A 26,923-nucleotide genomic window follows, 5' to 3' on the forward strand; every position below is an offset into this window, starting at 1 on the left:
CATGCAGTCTTTGTTCCTGACTTGAAAAATATAGCTGTATTTAACTAAATTTTGCATTGTGACTCTTTGTGTGCGAGCTCAAATAAATTTTCAAATCGTGACATTGTCAAAATCGATTGTACGTTTTCCAAAATCATAGTCCCCCTGCAACTTAATTAAAGTTTCTATTTGTGCTTAAAATAGATGGAGAAATTAAATTTAATTCTTTGCTTCTAGTTCGTAGAGTGCTTGCATTTTTCTAAAAAAAAAAAAAAATTTGCAGCTTTTCTTGCTACAAAACAGCTCAATTTGATGCTCAGAGCAAATACTTACATTTGCTTCGTATTCAAATGACATAAATATTTAATCAGATATTATGCTGAATAACCAATATGTGGTGATGTGTTAATTTACTACACAAACCTATCTTGAAAGTGTTTGAGTAAGCCAAAATTCTGATTGCAAATAAGTGCAAATTTTAGATAGTCACTTTGTTGTTTCCTTGGTGACCTGTTACCAAGCTTACACCCAGCACCATGTATTTACCATCTCCATTCCAAATCATAACGTAAAGAATATTAGTTGCATCTTTGCTGTGTTTGATTCTATAAATTTCTGTTTATATTAGCATTGTGTAGGAAGAAATGAGCAACGAAAACACATTAATCTGAGAAGAATTAACTCTAGTTCCAGTCATTCTCTGGAGTTGGAAGAGGTTTTTCATTGGTTTCACCTGGTGGCCTCGCTGTGAAATTTTCAGTATTGAAGAGATTCAAGAATATCTGTGTATTTGAGGGATCTAGAGAGAAATGAAAAAAGTGACTGTTTTAGTGAACAGAACTGTTTGTCTATAAATTTAGCAACAAGCTAAATTGTCCCCTTTAAAAAAAGGCAGAAATCTCTATAAGAAAAAAATTATAATATTTCTATGCTTGATCTTTCACTTGTCTAATTCTCATGCATCCCTTTACTCTTCTGCTGGTGCAAAGTGGATACAACTAATAACCTTGATAACCAACCAGCAAACTCAAACCAAGAGACCCATAATTAGGTGATCACCAATAAGTAACATTATGGTGATAAACCAATTAATTGTGTGCCAGTTTCGATTTCAACAGTGTGTGGTACTACCTTAGTGGCAAATATATTTTCACATATCAACAGTTGCTTAAAGGACAGGCAGTTGTTAGAGTTAGCAATTTTCTCACCTATGCATATTGCATTCTATATTTTGGTGGTTGGTAACAGTGTAATCTGCACTATTTATTTCTGTGTCTATGTTAGGGCTACCCATAGGATTCTTCAGAGCTAAAGAACAGCTAACCATAGATGAGAGCTTAGGAGAAAAATGTAACCTGTTATACCTTACAATTTCTGTAATGGTATTTTTAGTTATAATAGCTGCAGAGGGGATTCACGTTTCTTTGAATCTAAGAGAAGCCAGTATGTGATGAACAGCTCGGGCTATATTTTTGGCTATTATAATGCAACTTTGTCCTTGTTGTTCATCTGTCCTGCTGTGAGCTGCCAGCTATGTTACTTAAGTATCAAGCAGCAATTTTCATCTGCACTGTTTCTCCATCACTAAGTTGTATATCATGCATATCTCTCCGCTCTTTGCAGAAGCTGCCGTTTAGTTTTTCACTGCATAAAGAATGGAGTCAGATTCTATGATATCCATACAGCTTCATCTCTATTTTTAAGTCATTTCCATAGAAGTGGACTGTTAAATTGTCACATACTGTCAAAAGCACAATGGGATGGGATGGTAACACACGATGTCATAAATCTTCTAACATTTATGCAGTCTATTTTTTAAAGATTGCAATTGCTATTAATTTTTACCACAATTTTTATGGAAGATTGCCATGATACTCCTTTCTGTTCAAATAATTTGCAGGGGCAGATAGTAGGATATTGGAATCATATTGAAAATACAACTTCTTTTTTTACCTACTTTTGTGCTACTGGGCAAGTAGTGGCTTTTTTAATTAGAAAACAAATATTTGACAAAGAAAGGTTCTTCAGAATATTAAAATATTTATATGTGAACAAAGATAATTTAATGGCAATTTAAAATCTGTTTAAACTCTTCTGTCATCAGAACCCAAGCAGATTCAGTATCAGGAGGTCAGTCATATAGCATGAACATATTTGTCATTAGTGACTGGATTTACTGAATTTTGTCTGATCAGAGCATAAGTAGCACAAAATGTATCCTTAAGGCTGCATTCCTAAGAAATATATCATTCTAATAAAGTAAGCACAGCTGTTAATGTGGTGATGCAATCATTCACCTACATTAAAACCAACAAAGAATGCTGATGTAGTATCACTTAGATTTTTTTTTATTTAGCCTGAGTTGCCATGGCAACCACAGGAATCATGAGATCACAATTTAATTAAGAATCTCCTAGTACTCCTGATTCTAATAGTTGTGTGCCATAAATACATAGTATGCTGATGTGCATATTAAATGCAGACGAAGTTGATAAATATACTGGTCACTAGAATTTTAATTCTTCTATACTTGTAGGGAGGTAAATCCAGATTCAGCACATCAGGTAATCTCTTTCAATTTTGCATATTACTGAAATATGACAGGAAGAGTAAAAAAAAAAATCTTTGTCAGGCAGTACTCTAGAAAAAGCTGGGAAAAGCAAGAAATAATTGTTATATCTTTGCACCTGTTGCAATCAGCACATAGTAAGATGGTAACAATGCACGCTACATTTGTCTGCAGGACTGCAGAAATATTGCCACCCCTTCTTAAATCAGGTGCAGATTTCGGGGCTAGTGAATTTAGGAGTGACTGCTGTATAAACAGAATCAGAGACCATGAAGCATGTTAACTGGAAAATTGCATGTGTTCCTGAGAACTAAATATCAACTTAGGTTGTTTTGCATTTGAAGAGCTCTAAAAACAGTTGAACATCTGAATGCTGCCACCCTATAGTTTAGAGAACTATCTAGTTAAAATACAGAAGCGTTTACGGAAAGAAATAATTAAGAATCAGTTTTGAATTGACTGAACTCAGCTTCTTCCTCTATCCCTTTCAGCAAGCCAAACACCTCTAGCTGATAAACATGTTACTCTCTAAAGTTTGGTACCAGCAGAATTAAGAATGCAAAGCTATCATTGCATTGCTCTTCCACTCACGCAGCTGTAGTACCCACCTTGTTTTACTTGAAGTAAATGATGGACTAATAAAACAGTAGAAAGGTAAAATTATTTGTCTGTAAGGTAGGGCTTTATGGTTTTTTCGTTTGGGTTGTTTGGGGTTTTTTTGAGAAGTAAGAATTTTTTACCTGTCTTAAACTCAATTTGAAAATTTTAAACAGAAAATCTCAAAACATAACCATGAATCGGGTCATGAATGTTTACTGTGGGTAGTAGGGATGGTTAGAAGTCAGGTATTGACATAAACACACTGGAAAGTTACTCGAAGCTGGCCATTTGTCACACGTAATGTCAGCTTCTACTGGAAGAAACATTTGGGGAGGAAGAAGGTTACACTGGAAAGCTTGTAGCCACCACTACTACTCATGCAATCTCGGAAAGTAGCATGCATAGCAGAAATCAATTTCATAATACAGTATAAACTGTAAAAGCTTAAAATGTCATTGCTAAATTGGTTTCCAGAATTCTATTCAGAAATATTTACTTTGATGATTACAACCTACATTCCTGCCAGTCATCAAATATATAATTCTTTGTATGTCTTTAACCTCTTTGATATTCACAGTGTTTAAAAATTCTGGGATTTCTAACTTCTTATAGTTTGCAGTAATTTCTGGAAAAGGTGTGGAATAAACATTTTGAGTATCATAGATTTATTCAATGGGATGGAGCAATAATCTCCTGTTTTCAAGTAATTTTGATAAACACATCCAATTAACCTGCTTGCCTTCAAACCAGTATGAAGTACTGGCTAAAGGTGTCTACCAGACAATGTTTCTCAGTTCTATATAACAGGACTTTCTTGGTAAAGACTGTGTTAAAATGTAGCCACTTTTTCCAGTATAACCATTGTATCACATCTGCTTTTAAGTACTCACATAGGATGCATGTTCAAGGAGGAAATCAAGAAATAATGTTCGTATATAGGTCAGACTAGGCTGAAATAGGAAATTAGTGGCTGGAAGGTCACGAGATGATTTAGTTCCGTCCCTTTGTTGCACTGAATGATGTTGTAATGATGGATACAAGTATTTCAAACTGACCTGGTTATGACACTTCATACTATGCAATTTCAATGTAATATAATTCAATATCCTCTGCACAATGCATTAGCTGCTTAATTAATTGCACTAATGACATTGTCCAGCATTTTACACTTAGTGACAGAAGATTAGGTTGAGGTAACAATTCAGCCTAAAATCTATTCATGTAAAAATTCAGTAAGATTATCCCAAGATACCATCTGCAATATGAGCAACTATAAATATCTATCACAGACTATAATGAATTCACTCAACTGAAAACAACATTTCTAAGATTTTTTTTTTTTTTTTTAAATGTTAAGTAAACAGAGTTGCATGCCTCCTGGTTATCCTACTATTTAGGGTAGAAATACTTTTGGTTGTTTGTTGTTGTTGTTGAGTTAGAACACATTTTAAATTCACAGAAACATTAAAAAAAAGAAAATAAATCTAATCTGAAATATCAGAGAAGTATATGGCCATATGTTATACTGCACCTGAATATCCTCCAATGGTGGCATTGAACAGGAAAAGCATTTTGTCATTTGCAATGCTGAAGTTAAAAAAGATGAGGGGGAAAAAATATCAAGAACAAAATTAGTTCTGGGTCAGATTATATTATTGTTGTTATGAGCACAAAAACGCCTCTCTTCTCCCTGCACAGAGCACCACTTTGTGAAGGTTCATTATTGCTGTATGGTTGTGGTATACCACCACATTTTCATAACTAATTCAAGAAAACAAACAAAAAACCCCCAAGGATCTATTCAGATTACGTTCCTTTGCAGATAACACATTATTCCAGAAAAACAGTGATTACTTTATTTACTTTTATTTGTATTTGTATACAAACTTATACTACTTAACATGTGAAAAAACCTACAGGTAGAACTTTACATAGAATTTCATGTTCTGTATTTCTGTTCTCTCTGTATATGGAATTTGAATGATCAAAATTTTCAAAAACATTTGGAACAAAATAGCAAAATAGGAGCTGCTAGGAGTTGAACACAATTGAAAATAGGGCTGTTCTTTATATGTCTACAGAAGCCCTAAAACTTTATTTTGATTATTTCAGGTGAGATGTAAAGTAAGGCCAAGCTGTTATCTCCAACAGAAAACTTAGAGAATTCCTATGGTGAAATAAAAGGTTAAACACAGGCTAACCTCCTCTAGTTTAACAAAAGAGATTGAGGGAAGCATTCAGAAAAATGCTGAACAGACATTAAGGATGCTTCATACTCTGATGTTAAATGATAATGTAACCTGGACAAAAAAATGTAGTATGGAACTAGTGAATGGGTTACAGATACACATTTGTACAAGGCACAGAAAACTCTTCGAGTAAATGTTAAGTAGAATTTTTATGCCAAATTTTGCGCTAGTGCCTGCAAAAAGCAATATGTACTAGCAATTTAACTAAGTTTGTGATTAATAATTAAAATAAATACCTGATTAGCAATTGCATCAAGAATGTAGGAGTGCCTGCATATATATGAATGCCTATAAAAATAAACTCTAAATTATAAGAAGCTTTTAACAGCGTTTAGAAATTGTTTGATGATGACGCAAAAGCGAACAGTTTTCCATATGGTGTTTTCTCTCTGACTCCAAACATTGGCTTTCATGTAGAGCAAGGTTTTTTCCATTTTTGTACTACCCTTATGCCACCAGAACAAAAGTATCATTAGTGATCTCCAGTAAGTAAGTAAACATTGGGGAAGTTGGTATTAGTGTGTTACGATTCTTTGGTCACCTGCTGTTACAGCAGATGACTTTCCCTTTGGAGTAGCTGGGGGAGGAAGGGAACTAAATAGGAGTTTATCCTGAGAGATTTCCAACATGTGGATGGCAAGGAAAATTGCATAAAGTTGAGCTTTTCTGTGTTATGTAATCTTTCAAAATATGACCAGGAAAGTTATATGCAATTCTGTAGGTAACGACACAAGAATTTGACATTGAAATTACTCCTTGTATTTTGTAGAATTCAAATTGCCAGGGTGTGCTCCTTGAAACTGGATATTCTTTTGTGGGTTTTTGTTTGATTGTTTGCTTTGGGTTTTGTTTTGGTTTGTTTTTTGGGGTTTTTATGGGGTTTTTTTGAGTGGGGAGAGTGTTTGTTCTGTCAGATTGCTACCTATTACTTTTTTTTTTTTTTTTTTTTTTTTTTTTTTTTTTTTTTGGTTATTTGTTCAAAGGCTTTTGTTTCAATGTTTTCTTAACCTCCCTGCCAGGAAGAACTTCTGTGCAGTCAAGCAGATCAGTATCTAGGATTGTTACACATTTTTTACTGTGATATTGTTAAAGATCTATAAGTAGACCTTTATGCCATACTAATGCTATTAATTTTATTTGTGGTTTCATTTATGATTTCTTCATTAAACATAGAATTTCCTGCTACACAGTATATGGACTTTTTTGTTCTCTAATCAACATCTTTTATTCAGTGTAGTTGTGATGTATTTCAGCAGTGTCGGTGTGTGTGTGAAGCACAAAAGCTTGCAGTGTTCCTGGTACATTCCACTGCTCTCTTATTAGTGCTTAGTTTTTGACAATCTTATGACCATATTTAATATTGGTCACATGTAGTTCTATTCTCTCTGGGATGTCTTTCTTACCATGTCTTCCCTAGAAGACTCATGCTTAGCTTGTTCGAGTTAAGCGTGTCAACATTTCTTCTAATGCTCAGTCACAAGGTCTAGAGTGGCTTGATGTTTCAATCGGAAATTACATACTATTCATCATGTCAGAGCAGTCAACCAGATCAATGTGGAAATGATCCACCATGGTCTTTTTTATTTCAGTACCTCTAACAAAACCAATTTGCTCTATTCAGATTAAACGCTATGAAGAAAATAATATGTTGGAACAATGTCATAGTTAAGAGAAGGTCCATGTAATTACTATAACTTGGATATTATTAAGTTTTTGTAACATGTAAAAGCCATTTACAAGACATATGTAAAACCCGAGTCTGCTATTCTGTAGACTTTTTACCACCTTCCTGTGCCCTTGCTTTTCTAATCAAGTTAGTAGCAATGGAAAGTAATTTGAATTTGAAAAAGGTATTTCTATATCTACAGCTCTTTTAGGTCAATATGAAATATTTCAGCTACTCACTTCCATGCACCATTTACCATACAGGTGATAAAGGCTGTAACTTATATGAAGTAAGACAAAGGACTTCACTGTCCAATTGCCTTTAGCTGTTATTAGATTGACCAGAAAAGCAAGTTTATAGACAGCTTTTACCATGTCTACAGAGAAGTAAGATGTAGCTCTGTGATTATCTTATAAATAGCTTTTATATGTTTAATGTGATCTAATTTATGGTAAAAGCATGAATTGTCCCATAGGTATGACATTACTTGAGTATAATTTTATTTACAACATTTAACCAAGAGGTATATGTTTCCCCCACCATCACAGATACATTTGAATTTTATTATAATATAGTTAGCATTTGAAACTTCATTCTTTCAATGTCACATTCAGCAAGTTTGGTGAATTATAATTATGATATGCTTCATAATTTCCATTTTGTAATTGTCAGTGCTGTTTATTTTATTTTATTTTTTATTTACTCTGGAAAATGAAATGCATAGATACTTTGGAATGAGTAAGTAATACAGATTAGAACATGTTCTAAAGACATGACACATTTTTACAGTTAAAAGTGAGAAATATGCAAACAGATTAAAAGACTAACAGCTTCAACAGAAAAATACAGAGAGGACAGGAGAGGCCTCAGTCTGGGATTTTAAAATGTGGCTTCTTATCCTTTAAAACTAAAAATCAAGCTGAAAAAGATTCTCACAGGAAATAAGAGTTTGTATTTTGAATCGAGGCTATTCAGGTGTGGGACTTTCCTTTATAAAGACAAGTACCAAGAGGGACTATAGTGGACTTCTGAGTAGTTATTTAAAGGTTCTTCTGTGACATTTTTTACATTAGTGTACCACAATATATTTTTGGCTAAGCAACATACCCTACTGTGACTAAAATTTTCAATCCCTTTTATCATCTCCCTTACACCTGATGTGCAAACACAGAAGATCGATCCTCAATAGAGTATAACAGCCATTGCTGCATTTGTACTGTTGAGTGGAATCTAAAAATAAAAATAGGGAAACCTTGACTCTTCTGCTTCTCTGACATTGTATTTTATGTAAAAAGCAATTTAAGTCAGCTAGAGCAACTGCAATGCTAATGTACATTTCTGAAAGAGGAGGCTCTTGGCAGAGATACATTTCTAAAAGTAATTTTGATAACACTGAAGTTCAATGATTTTTTTTTCCCTTTTAGAATGATTTTTCACTAGATATTTATAGTATTTTAATATCATGCCTAGAACTGGTTAAATGTTTTATTAAATATTTTTTTCTAAATCTAGATGTTGCATAGGAATGTATTAATATTAGTGATGAACTAACTGGGGAGAAGTGAAACTGTGTAGTTTCTTCCTTATGTCACCACAGTAGCAATCTTTTATCAATATTATCATGCTATTTTATTTTATTTTACTTAATATTTCTTGTTTCAATGGTCCTAAATTGAAATCTGTGGAGGAAAAACAAAACTAAAAAGTCTCTGAATGTAATTCAACTACTGATGCTGGTTTTTAACATGTTGGAAATTCACAAGTATGTATTTTCCTATAATATTTGTTTAAAAAAAATAGTCTTGTTTGGTAGAGCCAAACATCATTAGGATGAGATAATAACTTGGAGGAGGAATTCTCCTTACCTTTCATATGGTCCCTGTAATCATTTTTGGTTGTCACTGATAGTGACAATGGACAACTGACCTGATACCTAGGTACTGGACTTAAATATTGACCTACTAAAGTCAATGAAATAGTGTCAGTTCACATTTTCTGGGGATTTAGCACTATATGTTTCAATTAGAGATGCACCAGCAATTGAAGACAGAACTTAATTCTGTAAATATCATGCATAAAAAAGTTAATGCTCCCGCAAAGAATATTTACTGATAAAACATATATATAAGTACTATACCTTTAAGTCAAGCATTCAATGTTATCATGCTGCACTTTTATTTAAGAGTCAAGAATCAAGCCTGAATTGTTTCTAGTTATATCAAGCAATCTTAAAGAAAGGGTTAATCTTTCAAAGTACATTGCTTGAAAGAGAGGGAGAAATGAAGGGTAATTTATAGCAGGACTTTGGATCCTTTTCTGTGTTTCTAAAATAATTGCATTTGACAATGCTTGATGGACAAGCACTGCAAAATATTCCCTGCCAATGCCTTCACATTTTCAAGAAAACATATTTGTCCATACTCTATGAATACCCTAACCAGTAAGAATATTGCCTAGAATACTTGCAGAAATATTTGTAAATTATTAGCAAATATTATAGAATGTTACAGGAAGGCTAATTGGGAGTCACAAGTGTTTGCACTGAAAATCCAATGCTAAGACTGACTTAAAGTTATCAAATCTTTGCAGTGACTTTTCTCTGATTAAGCTAAGTACTATTGCATTATTTAATCACGAAAATTCAAAGGGAATCTCATCATGTGGAATATGGAAAAGTATTTTAATTTATATGAAAGCATCTTAATTCTTATTATTTAAGAGGCAACTAAAAAAAGTCATCATTAAGGCACCATCATGACAATTATTGAAAGAATTTAATTTTATAACTGGATGTCATGGTCATTACATATAGTGATAATCCGCATTAAGAAAAATTCATCAATTTATTGGTAGATCAAAGGTTTTTCATGTGCATTAATTTTTCTCCTATGAACAAATAAGAACATGAGGAAATTTTCCTTCTATCCAGTCAGAAAATTTTGGAATGTGTAAGACTAGGTGTAACCAAATGATTACAGCTATAATATTTTGTTTAAATACTGAAACTCTTATGTCTTTGATGTTGCAAAAATGCCTGTGGCTGATAACTGGGAGTATAGAAACCTGATTTGATCTCAGTTCTGCTGCATGACCCTTCTGAGTAAAAATTTCCTTCAATATTCAATTTAGGGAGTAAAAGGAAAAGAGATGAGCAGTAGGCCAAGCCAGGCTGGAAGCTGACTGACAGCAAAATGTGAGTAGAAATCTTTTTAAGTTTCACTTTTGTGTAATATTAATCTATGACAAGGGTGTGTAGTGTATGACAACACAGGTGGATTTGTTACATACATAAAACAAGAAACATATTTTCCATGGTTCTTTGTTTTCAGGGAAAACTAATCTTGCTACATGCAATATTTTCTGCAGAGAGCAGAATAGACTAGAAGATTTTGGATATGAAATTATTTCTTCAGAATTAATTATTTTCTCATATTCAAGGTATTTAGGGATTAGTTGCACAAAGACATCCGGTCTCTGAATTGAACTCTAAAGCCCTGAACTTTAACACCCTAAATGCTGTCTACAATCTAAAGAGGATCTAAATGCCATAGAAGTCGTACATAAGAGATAGTTAAGTGGCGATCATTCCAAGGTAACCCACAGCAAACGCTGAATAAAGAAAAGAGTTCATATCTAGCTGTTTGACTTTTCTGTGCTGGAGAGAGAAAAAGCTAATTTATAGACAACATACATGGCATGTTCCTTTATTTTGTAATTTACTTCAAATTCATGTCTGACTGTATTTTCCTGTCAGTGACTGCAAAAAAAAAAAATAGTTCTTTGTATGATTTTACAAGAAATATAGCCATTTAATTAAATTTTAACATATTGTGGTCTCTAACTTTAATATATGCTACATTAATTTTCTGTGATGCTGGCATGCTGTGCTGATGGATTTCTCAGTCTGTCAAATGAAGTAAACCAGGGACTTTCCAGGCAGTTTAATTTTTTTCTAGATGCAATGGCATTAACATTCTTTTTGGGAAGACAGTTATCAAAACTTGACATTTCATTAAATGTCGAACTACTATTGTAATATGAATTCAGTCTTGCCACTGTAGTAATGATTGCCAGTTATACACCACCTTTGTTATTGAAAGTGCTATAACCTTACTTAATGACAGTTGGGCTTTATTATCAAAGAGAAATTATTTAAGAAATTAGAAGCCATAAATATCTTTCCATCATGGCAGTAATCATTACCATCCTCTGTAATGTCAAAAAGATTAATCTAGTCTTATCATTAAACTTTGTATGTTTGGTTTGGTTTGTGTTTGTTGGTTTTTTTTTTTTTTTTTTTTCATTTAGGAGAGCGTGTGCATCTATCCCTTGAATCATTTGTTTAAATTTGGTCACTGACAAAATTCCTTGTCCCATAATAAGTACATTTTTAAATTTTGTGCAGGATTGTTTTGCGTCTACTTTATGTGACCTGATGATAAGGAAAATAAGTTGCAAACCCTCTCTATTTTCTTTCCAGTTGTGGGTCAGTGATTAGTATGAACTAGAAGATTTTTGTTTCTTATTAATTGCTTTGCTGAAGCGGGGATTGCTAGGACATCCCTCTTGCATGTTCATGTCAGGAAAATGTTCCCTGAGCATCTGATGATTATGCATATATGTTAGTATTAGTGAATATAGTTGTCCTTTTGTAGATTCTCTAGAGCATATACAAGAAGTTCTGTTCCTAAGAGTTTGTTTGAAGTAAAAGATGAGACAACAGATAAAAAAGGAGTGGGAAGATTAATAAACTATATGTTGGTATTGGTATACTGGTATAATAAGCATTCTAACAGATAGTTTGTCAATATTGTCATTATACCGTCACTTCATTTTTGGATCACTTACAGTGACCTCATAGTGAAGGCAAAATTTCAAACACATTTTCTTTGATGTTGGTGAGGAATTCCTTCAAAGGGTAAGGTGCCATAGTGAAGAAAACATTAACGTACTTCTGACTTTGCCTTCAAGAGCATACTGGAATTCAGATTGGGCTTTTCAGATCTTAATGAAACAAAAGTATGATGTGAAGAGGGTCTGAAGACAAAGATGGAGATATGGAGGGAAGCAGAGAGACAAGAGATGTGATTCAAGCTCTGGTCTTTGTGGCATAATTCTGCAGAATTCCTTGTTGCATACTGGTAAATGCCCATCTAGACTATTACAGGAACAAAACATGGGAATATATCCCAGGCAAACATTTGAAGTGTGAGGGGGTTGAATCAGAAAGACCATGATATCTACAGCATGGCTTTACCTAGTGTGGGTGTGAAGATTAGAGCATTTTCCGAAGTAGATCCTGCCAATGTGGAAAGAAAGGAGGAAGATGAGCCTTTTAGATAGCTGCAATATATTAATTTTAGGACCATACATACAGTGTTTCTAATCTGTTACTTTGCAGAGGCTTTTCTTATTTCACTGCAATTCATACTCCAGGGGCAGAATGTGTGCGGTGAGAAACGCAAGTAAAAGATCTTATGGGCATAAAAGAGGTTCCATTCTTGGTGTAGCATTATGAATTTCTGTGGCCATGTGCAGTATGTTGTGATATGGGAATGTTTCTGAAAGGGTAGCACTGTGCAGCAGGAGAGACTTTCTACACTCTTCTGCTCATTAATTCAAATTTACTGCACTTTGTGACTGCATTGTTTCCCTTTTGGTACTTTACAGAGGATATTGAAAGGGATATTGAAATACTGTAGGTTGATAAGATGCATTTTCAGGCTGTAAAATTACAGAGGTAATAGATAACATTTAAGTAGAAACCACTTACCATAAATGATGGTTTACTGTTGGGTTTTTTTTTGTCAGATAGTTTAATATATAATTTATGACACTTTTGTCAAGCCAGTTTTACTGTACAGTCTTGATTTTTCAACTATGATATGAAACTTGACTGAATTCTGCTTTTGCTCTATCTTCACATTTTAACTCTTCAGAAACAGCTGTCTTAACATATGCTTAGCAAACATAGCTTTTACACTAGTTTTATGGTGGAACAATTCTGGTACTCCTGCTTTCAGACACTCCATCATCCCAAGGGGTATCCAACTCAAATGGATAATCAACAGTTAACAGCTGAAACTATCCCTCATCTAGAAGGAAATGTTTTTGCAAATGGTGGATTATTTGGCTGTGAATGTGGTGATTGTCACGATGACGACTTAGTTGCATCACAACCAGCATTTGCAATAGTACCCAAGCTACTCAAACTACCATCTATGTCAACACTGTTCCTCATCTAATTGCAATGATTTTTACTATAGTAAAGAACTTAGCTTTCCTAATCATCGAGCCGTGTAACCTGTACATTCTCTAGTTGTGTTAATTTAGTAGAAAGTATAGGTTATTCGGAAAAGCAAAGTGCCAAATACCCCTTTATTGCTTAGCTTTATTACACTCGCACTACAAGGATTCTTGTGTGTCTGAGAACATGGTGGTGTTTATTTTCTAGAAACACAAGATACATGCTGTATGGGTTTGTTCTGTATGAGAATATATTTTTTTCTCTGCTTTCTTCCTGCATCAGTTAACAAGGGTGTTTCTCAACACTGTTGCAGCAGAGTTTAGCAGAGGTGACAAGAGGTTGTGCTGGGTTGTGATGCAGCACAGCAGGCTAACCTAAGCAACCATTAATGCAAGCCATGGTGTGGTGGGATTCAAGATTAAAAGTTACTTCAATTTTCTAATCACTGGGAGGGCTACTTACAAGAAGGCTGTTTGCTGTGGAAAGTGGTAACACCAGGAACTGTAAATAACAAGAATGTGTTTGATCTGACTGAGAGTTGAACTTTTGCCTTCCTAATGCAGCATGCAAAGCATATTAATATGCTGAAGATCGTGATTGTGATTCCCTTAGCGTGTGTATTTGCAGCTGCTTCTTAACACAGTGCAAGAGTGTGCTATGCAGAGGTGACTGGTTGGAGACTGCCTGCCTGGCAAGGTATCTGATCTCTGATATGTCTTTATCTAGTCATCTTGCCTCCAAAATGAAAAGAAAATTTACTTCAAGGAGCTCAGAAAAATAATCCTCTCATCTTTTCTGTTCTTTTACTCTGATATAATCATTACATTTCCACTTTGCATTCACAAGTCCTTTAAAAGGACTCGATAATTATTTTTGCTGTTCAGACCTATCAAATCCTGAACATGATTTGTATAATCTACTGAAGTTCTTTCTGGTTGTTTTAAAATCCTCATCCTAGCACAGTTGACCTGGTTAAAATATGTAATAACTCACATTTTGTGGTTAACCAGGACAGAATTATAATAATGCCAGAGTCTATTAAAGTAAAAAGGCTATGCTTTTATTATTTAAAGGTCAGTGAAGTCCTTTATAGTGACATCTGTGTTACTCTATTGTCTTTTCAATCTTTAGATTTTCGTATGAACAGACACTGGCACGTTATGTATTGAAATTCATCATAAATATTGAGGAAAAGAGTATTAGGAAATAATTCAGGTTTAACATTTTTATCATGCACTAACTTGCTACCACCAGCTTTCTGCAATTTGACTGCTTTTTCCCTTCAGCAATGATTACACTATTCGTTAATTTTGTCAGACAAAATGGGAGTAACCTTAGGCAATTATGCTAAAATAACTTGTCAGCTACTCATTATTTTATTTTTAATATCTTAAGAAATTAAATGCTTGAAAAGGCAACAGACTAAGGAGCTGAAACCCTCTATTTATTCATAGCACAGCTTCAGAGGAAACAGTAGCTGAGCAGAGCTCCCGTAGTGCCCTGCAGCGTTCAGCTCTGGGTGCCTGGGCATGGAGGGCCAGTGGGTTGTAATGGCCCTGTGCAGCCTCCCAGGGCCTCCCCCCACTCTGTCATGGCCCAGGACACTATTTCCGTCCACCCCAGGCAATCTATCCTGGCCTCCAGCTCCCCACAGCCCTGCCCTGCCTGGCCATGGGCTCCACTGAGCTGGGCCTACCCACAGGCCAACATCCCGGGGAGGTGCTGAGGCTGCCCTGGCTGCCCCCAGCCTGCCCTGCACCCTGAGAAAGCCTACATGAAATGTCAAGTCCCTACGCCACATTTGCCCCAACTTGCCTGACAGAGGTAGTTCCAGTGCCACTGCTGGCCAGCAGGACCTTTGTGTCCCGAGCTGCATCTGAACAAGGCTGTAAAAGCCTTGGACATTATCTTGGTAATTGTCCAGCACCCTGATGCAATTTTCCTGTGAGAAGCTCTAAATATTTTTCACTTGTTTGGCCTAGAATCACCATCCCTGGCTTTGTTCAGCCATCTCAGCCTCCAAAGTGCAGGACCCCCTCTGCCAGTCAGCAGGACAGAAGAAGGGAAGAATCTGGTTTCTTGGAGGAAATTTATCCTTGTTTCCCATGGGAGTTCAACGTCCCTGAGAGAGAAGAGAAGGGAAGAAAAACTGATTGCCTGCTCTGAGGGGCTTAGTAGAAACTGTTGTTTGTAAGCTTCTTGGCTCACGTTCCATGACAAATATATTACTGTACACGACCAGAATAGCTGAAGTGCTGGAAGGTTCAGGGACTCTCTCCTGATCCAGCTGGACCCTGCAATGGTGACTCCTGTCACAGTCTAAACAGCACCTGACCATCCTGCTTCAAAGGCTTGATTCCCCAAGTAAGTGTTACCCTGGATCAAGGCCTTGATGAATTACTATTTTTTTTCTCTTAACAAACATGCTGTCCAAAGACATCATCTCACTATCAAATTGCAACTCCACTTAGGGCACGTTGGGGAACAAAAGCCCAGAGTTTGCTTCTGTGGCTGTGCAGTGCTCTGAAGAAGATGTCTTAATGCCCTTGGTCTTTGTTTCCCATGTGAAGGAAAATAGGGCCAGCAGTGTTTTGGTCTGAGAGAGGTTCTTGGCCTTGCTAAGTGTACTGCATCTCCTCCTTCCATCTGGGAGGCTTGTTTCATGTTGACGAGCAAAGGATACCTTTCACTGAGGTATACTTTATAGCCTTAAAACCATAAGTGTAATGCTTTCAGATTTTGTTTGTTTGGGGGGGGTTTTGGTGGGTTTTTTTTTTCCCCTCCAGGATTACTTTGACTAGGAAAGTACCTTATTATTATTAACAGCCTTTGAAAATGTGCATTTCATGTAATTTTCACAGATCTCGTTGACATTATTCTAGTACATACTGCACCATACTTCCTCAAATGACATACTACTGTCAGTAATGAATATGATAATCTTACCAATTCTAAGAGAATAAATATTCCAACCTTTGAAATTCTCTTTAACAAGTGTGTGACAGTCTGCCGATTTAAACAAAAGATACATTTCATCCCACATTATCTCTTGATAGATAACTGACCATTACATCTCCTTGTTCTCTTTCATGATTATTAACAGCTTGGACATATTTCTTGTAATATCTCTCTATAAATAATTCTAGGCTCAGAAGTTTGTTTCTTTTATAAATTAAGCTATCCAAAAGTGATAGCTCATTTCTTTGTAACTGGAATCTGTCCCCTCTAGGGGCAATTTATCCTTGCAGCAGCTAACCTTTAAGCATTATTTCTTTCAAAAACTTATATTAATCATCTTTGCCAGTTTCCTTCTCAGTCTTTCTCTTCCCACAATCTTATGCTGCAGTCAGAACACCCACCAAGTTTTCCAAATATTTATACTGCTGGTTTTAGAGGAGGAAGTGTTATCTGAGACATTGTTTTATTAAAACTTGATTGTTTGAACACCAGCCATCAATTATCGCACACTGAAAGCTCAAATCTGACTTTGCTTGTAAAGTAGGGGGTGGCTGTTTTGTAAAGTCAGTCTGTATGACAGGTGTAGATACACATACATAATCGCTATGGCTTGTCCTTCGGGAGAGATAGGTGCAATAAATGAAAATTTTTTTCAAGCAAGATAGTAAAAAGTAAACCTAAAGTTTTTGAGCTTTCCTTGCACTGGCTAGAAGTCTTTCCAAGCCTCCGTTGTGCCAACTGTTAGGCCTCAAAGCCAGTGATTAGAATAAGACACCTACATTTCAGAAATATCCCCTTCTATTCTCACCTACTGTTCAAAGTGTAGCTATGATTCCTTAGTTAACCATGAGACTCTATGAAGACAGATTGACATGGCTGCCACCTTCTACTTTGCCAAAGTTATAAAGGCAACACTATGCAGAGATGAGAAACTGTCAAGGTGGGATTATACAGGCTGCAAAGCTGATGTTCTGGCTGCGGAGACATACCAGACTGGTGTAACCATTTAAGATAGATGTTTGGGGCTCCTTTTACATCAAACAATTAAGATGTGCCTTAGAGAATTTAGTGCTGTCCTTGTAGCTATAATTCACACTGATGGAACAGTTGCAGTTCATGTGCTCAATGGAAGTCCTTTACAGACTATTTTAAACATTATTGAGCTAGGTGTTGCTGGCAGTTGCATTATTTCTTTTATATTGATTAAGAAATTTAATCAAATGGATTTTTTATGGCTTTGAACAGTCTAAATGATTCATACGTTTCATCTTTAGCATGCTGTCTCAACAAATGGTTATTCTATTGTGTTAGAGCTATAAAAGAGTATTCTTGCTTGTATTGCTATGTGCATTGTTGAAGAAAAGAGCATGCAAAAATTCACACAAGTGTTTGTGAAAGTATTATTTTTGGTGTTTCAGGTATTATTTCATCAAATTTTATTTTCCTGATACTAGTGATTGATGAACAGCAAAAAAAAATAATTTCTTGTGACAAGCCTATAGTGTAATTTAATTTAAAAAAAAAAAAAGAAAAGAAAATTTAACAGTGCTGCACCTCAGCACGTACCCTTTAGTTTTGAAAACTTATCTGGAATCTTACAGGAAACCAGCGAGGTTGACATGGATTAACTATAATAAGACTGTTTAGGGTCCATTTTATTTCCATTTATATATATACACACACAAACATATATATTTTATATATATATAAAAGTAGCAAAACTTTTTAAATTTGATTTGAAGAACCTGTTTAGCTTGCAGAGCAGAATTATTTCTTCTGATGTTAATGATTGGGGAAGTAGACAGAAATAGAGCTCTGAGATTTTAAGGTGACATGAATTCCCACTGCAGTCCATCATCGAACGTGCCTACAAATGTTTGTCAGTAATGGCTGAATCTATCCATAAAAACCTTCAGTGTAAGAAATTCTACAAACTTTATAAACTATGTATTCCATTACTTGCCTCTGTGTACTTTGTGAAAGTGTTTCCTGATGTCTGTTTTGTACTTTTCTTGCTGCAACTTAAACCTTGTTGCTATTTTTCTTATCAGCAGTAGAGATCTCATTTTTCCCTTCTATTTTGCTGAAGCAATATTTGAAGACTCTCATCCTGTGTCCCTTCAATCTTCTCTTTGCTAGACTAAAATGATGATACCTGGTAATACTTCCTCTGCCTTCTTACTCACTCTATAATAGATAATCTTTTCCATGATTACACAAGCTACCAGTTCTGCATCCTGCAGTGTCTCTCAAAGTGATTTGTATACCTCATCAATATCATCATTGATGGATGTTAGGTTTGGTGTATAGTGCCCATTTATTACATTGTTTTTTCTTTTACTACTTTTTCCCCTGCTTACATTTCAGCTGTATGAAGGGCAATGTCTTTAGTCTTTTATTTATGACATAAACTGTTTTGTCATTTGATTTTATTTGTTACTGCACATTCTGGATTGTGTAATGCTAGAAACTGTTCTCCTAAAATGACTTCTTAGACTTCATTATCTGGGATTGGATATTTTAATTCTGTATTGGCTAAACTTGCATGATACTGACAAGCTCCTTCCTTCAGCTGTGACATAAATGTTTCTTGTGGCCCATACTTGTCAGAATAAAATGACCTTTATTTCTTAATTTTATTCACTTTCTCTCCTAATCTTCCCATGAATTTTTTCCAATGCATCTAGTTTTCTTATCCCATTCCAAAATATTATTTTCCTTCAGAAATTTTCTAAGTTTTCCATGATCATAAAATCACAATGTTTTTCTTGATCTGGATTAAATTATTCTTGGCAAGATCTTTATTTGGTTGATTTCTTCATAGATAAAAAAAATCTCATATATGTTCCCTAAAATCATTAAACCTAAAAGCTTGTTCTATATGACTGTTTTCCTATAATGTTCTAACAGCGACTCACTTCCAATTGCTAGGGCATGTAGGTTATTTCAGTTTTGCAATCAGAATGTAAGTGGTTTTTTATGAGTCCAGATGTAGGTGGAGAGGAATTTCTTTTGCTGGTTAGCTGATGACAGAATAGACAATAGATCAGCATCTGAGAATAGCTTTTCATTTTTCTTTTGTCATGCTAATTGTTATGGTTTCTGACTCCCTAGAAAATGAAAGGTAGAAATGCAACTGCTTTGAAATGAATTAGTAACTTTGACTCTGAATTAGTATTATATTGCTGTGTCTGTTTAAACAGACAGAACATCAGTTGTGTACTGGGCTTGGAGGAGCTGAAAGTATTGGGTTTGTCTGATTAATTTTTTCCCCTGTCCCTGATAGAATACTCACTTTGGAAGAGAGATTGGTATACTCTACCCAATTTGCAAATCCAGACATTGCCTTGTGTCTTCCAGCTTTGAAAGGGTGACGGTAAAGAAGTGCTTATAAATCTTGTGTTAATTTAAGATATTTAGTCTTCTGTCTCTTAGATGGATATGCTTTGGCACTTTAATTAACTGCTTGTTAATTCTAGAATTCCACATTGCTCTATGCAGAGGCTTTAAATGAGATATGCTTATACTGAGAGTATATTAACTGGCATATTTTAGTAGTAAATAGATTCCAACTTTATGTTTTATGCATCCCATATATCATTTGGCTTGTGATTCAAAACACAGAAGATGTGTTTCCAGGGTTTCATGTACTGTAAATAAATGTAAAACAAGCTCCTTGCACAAAAGTGCTACAAAGTAATCAGCACCAGGAAGGCTAAGAAGCTAAATGGTACTTGGAAGTCTGTAATTAATATTAATTTCTTGCATGCCAGAACAAGTGATTAAACTACTCCACCTCTTTTGCTTGATATGCAAATCTGGTTGAATGGCAACATTGCATAAACACACTACTATAGCAGCCACTGGTTGAATTTTAAATATCCTATGTAGCAAGAGGGGAAGAATTTAAGAGTGTGCACAGTTTAAACAATTGCAGCAGTTTGAAGCCTGTCAGAGTTCCGTTTTCACTGATAGTAGGAAAGAAAAGGAGACAGATGATAAATTTTTTGTGTGAACTGGTTCAGGTAGATAACCAACTTCTCTTTGCCAGCAAGTTTTTCCTCAAGCTGAGAAAACCAAGACACAAAGCTCCCGGTAAATATGACTGGATGATTGTCCAAGGTGCTAGTGAAAACTGTATATTCCAGCCTTCTGCCTGCTATCAGTGTGTCTCCAAAATGCTATTCCTATTGTACCATTACAAAAGCTACTCTCCTCAAGTGACTGTTGGTCACTTCTCTCCTTTCTCCCCTCTGGCAAGTTCCATTCTTCTTCCATCAGTGCTGGAAGAAAGTCAGGTCACACTCTAGTTTACTGCCTGCTGAGGAGTTAATTCTCTAAATATTCAGGTTGCTGTACAATTAGCTTAAATTCAGAATTTTTTCATGGTCAGATGCTCTGCTTCCATATTTGAAGTCAAGATTGACACTTCAGTCCAGGTCTTTCTAATTCAAGGCTTTGTAAGATACTTCTCTTTTCTCTGCTCTTGAGTTTCTTATTTGGCCAGCTGATTTCCTCCTGGTTTCAAATTCAGAATCATCTGAGAAAAAGACGAGATCACTTTCTCCATTGCAGTCCTGATTCAAACCCTGGTCAAAGGGGACAAACTTATGTAACGGCATATTTTTTTTTTTCTAATTTTGAGAAGGACACAGAAATAAAGTGCATTTTAGTTAAATTCAATTTGATTTTTAAACAGGATCAAATTTCTCATTAGACATACATACTGACTAATAAAGATTATTTGTAATGAAACATAAATATGTTAAGCGATTGTAGAACTTGATAATGACTATGCATACTCTGTGTCAATTTTGAAGTGTCAGCATTGCAACAAGTTTAACAAGATTAATGCAATTTATTTTGCTTCCTAGGTAGCTGATAAATTGTGTTCTGTGCAGACATGAATTTTCTTGACAGCTTTTTGGATTCATTTGTCATTTCAGTTACATCCTTATGTTTCAGTCTTTGGTTTAGGTCTTTATAACTTCTGCTAGGTATTGCAAAAGATTACCAAAGCCTTAGCTTTGATGGTCTGTGTATGACAATGAAATATATGCCAACAGAATGCAATGTCAGAACTTCTGACATTGTTAATCTAACTGCTGCTTTAACTAGCTTAAGAGAAGACTTTTCCAACACAGCAGAGAAGATGGCAAATCACCTATAGTTTTGAATTACCTTTTTTATTCACGGAACACTTTATATATAAAGTCTGGAATTATCAGAATAAGTCAACATTGGCTTAACTCTTTTTTTTTATTATTTTTTTATTTTTTTTTTAGCCAGTGTTAATGAATTAAGGGATGTTTCTGCATTGCCCATGCTGTTCTCAGAACCTTGGATGTCAGCTCACTCTACTGGAAGATTAGATTTATATAGTCTCCAATAAAGACATTGTTCCAGACCTATTTTGACCCAAAGGGATATTTGTTCAATACTGTCTTCTGTATGCTAATATAGAGGAGAAAAAGTCGAATTTGAGTTCCAGGCAACTCTGCTGGTGTACTTGCAAGCCTGTAGCAAAATTAATAGTTATAATTTTGAATACGTGCGAGAAGAGATTTTGAATAGAAGGTTTCAACTCTAAAAAGCTAATTTTCCATTGTGTCATTATTGTTTTCATTTCAAGAGGAGTTGGATGCTGTTATAGTTGATTTGGACCCCAACTTCAAGTATGATGGCCCTGGATCAGGCTCCCCTGTGAAGATGTGCCTTGAACCTTTTATTGAGCTTTCTACGTATAACACTTAAATGGGAAAATTTTCATTCCCACCCATCCCACTTGAAGGGGCAACTTCTGTCTTCAATGTCTTTATTTACAATTATGTTTTTCTTGCTTTAAGACAACTGGGTGAGATGACGCCCATCTAACCCATCTACTTATGTGGTTTGCACATTGTTGTTTCCTTTGTTCCAAGGCGGGTTTTTTGCTGTTTTGTGTTGGGTTTTTTGAGTCTTGTGGTATATCCATGCTGAGAGGGATAGCTGGTTGATTTTCCTGGTACAATACAAAGTAAAAGAAGTAGAAATGAAAAAAAAAAAAAAAAAAACCCACTAAAAAAATCCCAACAACAAGAAGAAAAGCACAAGCAGTAAGAGTCTGTTTACAAATACAGCTATGATGTCAGCTGTGTATTTTGAATGACACTGTCAGGCAAACTTCTCAAAAAAAAATACTTGATTTTTAACAGCAAAACAGCAGGTGCTGGAAATTTTCATACTGTTCTAGTGATATAATAACCCTTCTCTCATTAAAACAGAAAAAAAACCCAAAACCCAGCCCATAAAATAATAACCCAACAATAACTGATGAGATTTGTTTCCTGGTTTTTATTTCATTCCTAGTAGTTGTCTATTACAGGGCTAAGCAGCACATGGTTTTGTAAAGATGTTGAAAAATGAAAGGACAAACCAGCGTATTCATCTCCCTTCACTGTTTAAAGATTTCCTATTTGTTGTTCTAGGCAAACATTTCAAAACTGGGAACTTCTGCTTAGTTGCCTATGAAAATGCTGAGTTGAATTTTTTTGCCTTCATGCTTAGTCCTTACTAAATTTTCTCTTAGCTTAAAGTGTTAGAACAGCAGTGGCATGTGCTGTTACCCCTAAAAAGGGATGGTCAGGCTGATTGGATAGAAGTGAGATGATTCCCTAGCACTTCCCTGGCCTTTTCCAGTCATAGCAGTCAAAATTTCAAGGATTAATTTTGTTGCTGATGCTGCGTGGGTTTATCCACGTTTTAGCAGTCTGCTGCATTTGCAGCATCAAGATCCAATGTGGTTCAGAAACAGAGGAGAGAGTGTTTCAAAAGTGGTTAGGTGTTTTTCCACCAATCAAAAGATGGTCCGCAGCAAACCCAGGGACTGAATCCTCCCTCCAGTTGCTTGGGTTCCAGAGGGGTCTGGTGCTGATTCAAATCAGATGCTGGGTTAAATCTAATGATCTGTTGATAGATTAAGAATGCATCATAAATTTCTACTTTTAAGCTAGGAAGAATGTACTGTACTACCTTTGAACAATGTATGTTATTTGGTTTGGGTTTTTTTTTTTTTTCTCCTGTGAATCTACCTGGAATACAGATTTCCCAAAAGCAGATTGAAAATCAGTGATGATTGAATTCTAATTAAGAATCTAGCTGCCTCACTAGCGCAGGTAAATATGTAAGTTCTGCACACATTTTATAAGAATTGTTCTGTCCCCTTTAGTTCTTCCTTCATATCAGTCTGTTGCCTCGTTTGAAAGAAGTGGCGTTTCTAACAAAATCCTTGTGGAAGGCAAATTTCTTCTATCATCTTGACCAAGCTTTTCATATACACTATTGAAAAATATTGGCCAGGATTATATTTTCTCTTTTTTGTCTAGCTTCCTAAGCAATAACCTATACCATCTGGCAATAGAATTTCTTCAGCATATTTCAATAATCATATGAGGGTTTTTCCATTACTTCTGGTCTCATTAGCACTTCATTTAACCAATGCAATTAATCTTTTTTTTTTTTCCCCATTAATGTTCAAGGGTGTTTCTTTATATCTTTGAAGAGTTTTCAACCTCAAATTTTTATTCCAAAGATACCAAGCAAAACACTTGATATGCCAATGTGAAATTCTAGTTGTTAATATGGAATTGTCTGTTATGTTAGTGTTGATTTCTTCCTGGTTGATAGATGGGATGATCCCTATGCTTTGGGAGTAATTCCCATTTTAAAAACAGCCTATTGTCCCAAAAAATGCTTGAGGGATGTATAGCTTTATTCTCTTGACATTTTCTGTGCTATTGGTAGGCTACAGCTTTTGGTCCTCAACAGCTTTGTGCAAGGCTTCCTATGGGTTTTTTTGCTTTGTGCTTTTTTGTGTGTGTCATTCATTTCTTTGTGTTTATCTCCATTTGTCTACCTCACTCTGCATTCAGCTGTCCCAGTTTCTGTAAGACTGATTTTTCCTGAAAAGCTTTCTGCAAAATATAATACGAAATATTTCCTTCTCTCTGATTATCCCTAAGAGATTCCTTCTTTATTTATGCCAGTCACATCAATTTTCCTCCTTTACTTTTGCTTATTTGGGACTGTTAAAAGTACTGAAATTATAGTTTTATCATCTTATTTCTGGCTTTGAACATAAGCGTTGGAAGTATTTTTTGGTGGTGATAGTTTTAAAACTTCCATAGAGACAAAGGAATAACCTTTTTCCTTTGCTGAGCAGAATGATAGATGGTAGATGCATGTCACAAACTTTTTATCTGAGCAGCATGTAATCTGAGTCTTTATGAACTTTGCTTAATGAAGAAAATCTATGTGTTGGATATAGTTTAACTTCAGTCTGAACTGCTTTTTGGTGGTTATTAAGCAGAGGTATTATCAAAGGATGGGAGTAAAAGGACTAGAAGTAGAGATTGCGCTTAGTTTTTGTATTGTTTTATGCATTTAATTTTATAGATTCTTTTGTATGTATTTGTAACTGCTACAAATAGGGACATAACATCTGAAGTACAGGAGCATAGCCCTTTTCAAAGAAATCCTAACTTCAGAATCGTTACTCCTGATATACAAAGGAGGAAATCATACTCTCATAAAGGCATCTTCTACATTGTATTGACACAGCTGCATTCACAATAAGGGTTTTTTTTTTACTTCATCAACTTAGAGTAAGGGGAAAAAAAAAACAAGTAGAATTGTTAATTAGAAAAAATAATCTGAGATGCTAATCTCATAAAAACCGCATATGAAGTAGCATGCTGCATGCTTACATAGGTATCTGCTATTTTACAGCAGAGAGAAGAGATAAAAACAGTCTACACTTCAATTGAAGGTCACACTTCAATTTCAGAGTATTTGCAGCAAATTTTTTTCATTTTGATATTTTTCAATATTTTTAATCAACATTTCCATGAATGAAAACTCATTTAAATATTATATATTTGATATCACAGATTCTTTTTCTCTCAAACCTTCTTGGAAATGAAATTAAGTCTATTTTTATAGTTTATATCATGTCAGTAAATTTTAGAGTACACTTAAATTTTAAAAGAGGACTTCATTTAAAGTATCTCCCTGGTTTCAATATTTTTATCAACCCTACTTGGCAATTACTGGAGCAATATGAACAGTTTAATTCTGGTTTGAGAGAATTCTTCCCTGGGAAATTTTATTTGGTGTAATATACTCATGATATTAGGACAAGAATAACCTGAATAGAGTTTAATTTTCATATCCAAACTAAGACAGACTGGATTTGATGTGTTCATTTATTTTATTATTTAGTAATGTTCTCTTTTGGTTTTTTGCCAAGTCCTAAGATTAACTGACCATCTGCCTATTTAACTACAAAGCAGTATCTGCTACTCATTATTGGCAGTTAATTTTGTGGCAGAAATTCAGAGAATGTGGTCTGGTGTTCTGATTTATTCAGTGACATTCACAGAAATCTAGCAAATCCAATCAGAGAATTAAAGGATACTTAGCAGAATAAAAGTGTCATGAGAAATATTCACAACTGCCAATATTTAAAAATATGGCAATGGTATGCTTCTGTGTCATACCACTTGGCCAAGTTTACTCTGAATAGCTCAAACTTTTATTAGGTATTTGCAGCAGGAAGATGTAGCATCATTGAGCACAAGTCTGGGATATTTATGCCTTTGCGAGTGAGCTTGTGTCTGCACAGTGCACTAAGAATATGAAGAGATTCTACTCACATGCATTAGGTACAATAGACTCACAACCATTTTCACATTATGTCATAACGTCATAAATACATCATAGCATAAGCTATAAAAGTGGGCTTAGAAACAAAAGGGTAAGTGAAGATAATCAGCTGTTCTCTATTTAACTTCCCAAAACTGACAAGTTATTTAAATTGTTCTCTTTCCCTGCAAGGTTTCTGGATTATTTATAGATGGAAAACCACATCCATTCCAACAGAATCCACCATTTGAATTTTACTGCTATTGCAGTTTGTGCCACTTTTTAAAATCTTCCTTCTGATTTTTCCCATTTCATTTTTGTTGATGTACTTAGATGAGCTGTAGATGTCCTTATCAGGGCAATTTTCTTCCTAATTCTCATTCAGTTAAGATTACGATCTTATGTTCAACACAGTTCTTCACAAAGCTGCTGCCAGTAATTGGTCCTTGATCCTTCTTTTGTCCTTCATATGTTAGTTCCCCAACCTTTTTTGCCATTACTTTGGAGTTTAAAGTGAACTCAGAGCTAGTGTATAACAACTGCACCTCTTCCTGCCAGACACAGATATTTTTACAGTGAATAATTCTCCTTCAGGGAAATAAGAGTTGCCTCAGCTGTTCCTTTGTGTTAACCAGCATGCCAAATTATAGTACTTGGAGCTGCCTATTTCTAATGAAGCAGCATCTTTAGAGCAGCTGATCGTGGTGTGTATTAAGAATACCTGTGTTAACTTTGTAATAACACAGAGCCTAGAAGCATCTATGTAGCTCCACTTAGCCTAATTTTCTCTTGGGGAGACTTTTATTTTCTGAACAAGACATTATAATTTTTGCTGCTAATTGAGTAGTTCATTCTCCTACTGTATGTTCTTTCAAGTTGCTTGCACGGTGGTTTTCAGTGTTAGCACTCTGGGGTAGAAACCAGTTAGCACTACTATCCAAAGCTGTCATGGATAGACTACTTTCTGTGCACTC

General features: G+C 35.1%; 1 long non-coding RNA gene across 1 annotated transcript in view; it reads left to right on the forward strand.

Annotated features, from left to right (window-relative positions):
* Window positions 1–26,923, forward strand: part of LOC142602866 (uncharacterized) — a 338,791-nt gene that overhangs the window by 239,435 nt on the left and 72,433 nt on the right. The window contains exon 3 of the long non-coding RNA XR_012836683.1: window positions 10,193–10,256. This is a non-coding gene — a long non-coding RNA (uncharacterized LOC142602866). The remainder of the gene's footprint in view (window positions 1–10,192; window positions 10,257–26,923) is intronic.

This window comes from Balearica regulorum, chromosome 9, assembly GCF_011004875.1.
Source record: "Balearica regulorum gibbericeps isolate bBalReg1 chromosome 9, bBalReg1.pri, whole genome shotgun sequence".
Classification (NCBI taxonomy): domain Eukaryota; kingdom Metazoa; phylum Chordata; class Aves; order Gruiformes; family Gruidae; genus Balearica; species Balearica regulorum.